The following is a 1,606-nucleotide window of genomic DNA, read 5'->3' on the forward strand; positions in this document are numbered from 1 at the left end:
CCCGAGATATGTTTCTCATCCTGTAACCTATTAACCCTTCCATCCGTTCTATTCAAATAGATCAGCCACTTTTGAGACTTAGTTTCTTCAACTGGTTTAAAGTTTTGATGAAGGGAACTAGGCGAAGGATTCATGATGAACGCTAGATCGATGAAGAATGAACTAGGGTTTACGCAAAAGATATTCATAGAAAAGTGAGAGAAAGAGAGAGAGATAGCGCAAAGATTGATTGAAGAATGCAAAGAAACGGGGAAATAAATAGAGGGAATGTGGGGAAGGAAACGTTATAGGGAAGGGAAACGTTTGACGGATATAAAAACGAAAAAGAAAATAAAAGAAATGATGAATGGCATTTAATGTTACGTGACAAGAGGAGAGAGAAATTATGACAAATGAAGTGATAGAACAGTTACCTAGGAAAGGCGCCTCCTCAACAGCACGCATGCTTGTCCAAATAGGATAGACACGTGTTACCATCTGGAAAGCTAGATACAGCTGTATTTAGTTTAAAAGATATTCTGAATCAACTTAGGCAATGAAACATTAGTAATAAACGAGTCACTACTTCTAATTGATTTAAGATCAGAACTTCTTATAAAACATTAATCCAATCTCATTTCAGAAGATAGCCATACATAAGATTTTCTCATCTTCTCATTCTGGGCATACATCCATACTGATATTCTTCAGAATGAACTTAAACCTATCTTCAGCCAGGGGTTTTGTAAAGATATCAGCCCATTGAAGGTCTGTATCCACAAAGTTTAAAGATATAACACCCTTCTAAACATAGTCCCTTATGAAATGATGTTTAATCTCAATATGTTTAGCTTTTGAATGTAAGATAGGATTCTTAGATAAACATATAGCAGAAGTATTATCACAGAAAATAGGAATGTTACTCTCATATATCTGGTAATCTTCTAGCTGACTTCTCATCCAGAGCATTTGTGTGCTACATCCAGCAGCAGCAACATATTCTGCTTCTGTTGTTGAGAGGGAAATAGTAGCTTGCTTCTTGCTGTACCATGAGATCAGATGACTTCCAAGAAATTGACAACTTCCAGAAGTACTCTTCCTTTCTATTCTATCTCCAGCATAGTCAGCATCACAGAATCCTACTAAGTTGTAATCTTTGGATCTTCTGTAAGCTAAACCAACATTAGTAGTACCTTTTAGATACCTCAGAATTCTCTTAACCGCAATTAAATGAGATTCTCTCGGATCTGATTGGAATCTAGCACACAAACAAACACTGAAGAGAATGTCAGGTCTAGAAGCAGTTAGGTATATAAGAGATCCAATCATACCTCTGTACAACTTCTGATCTACCTTCTTACTTACCTCATCCTTACCTAGGACACATGTTGGATGCATAGGAGTTTTGGCTTCTTTGCTTTCAGAAAGATTAAACTTCTTCAGAAGTTCTTTCACGTACTTCGTTTGATGAACATGGGTTCCTTCTGATGTTTGATTGATTTGAATCCCAAGGAAATACTTGAGTTCACCCATCATGCTCATCTCAAACTCAGCCTGCATAGACTCAGCAAACTCCTTTCCAAGTGTATCATTTGATGTTCCAAAGATAATATCATCAACATATATT

Source organism: Vicia villosa, unplaced genomic scaffold, assembly GCF_029867415.1.
Source record: "Vicia villosa cultivar HV-30 ecotype Madison, WI unplaced genomic scaffold, Vvil1.0 ctg.001409F_1_1, whole genome shotgun sequence".
In the NCBI taxonomy this organism is placed as follows: Eukaryota; Viridiplantae; Streptophyta; class Magnoliopsida; order Fabales; family Fabaceae; genus Vicia; species Vicia villosa.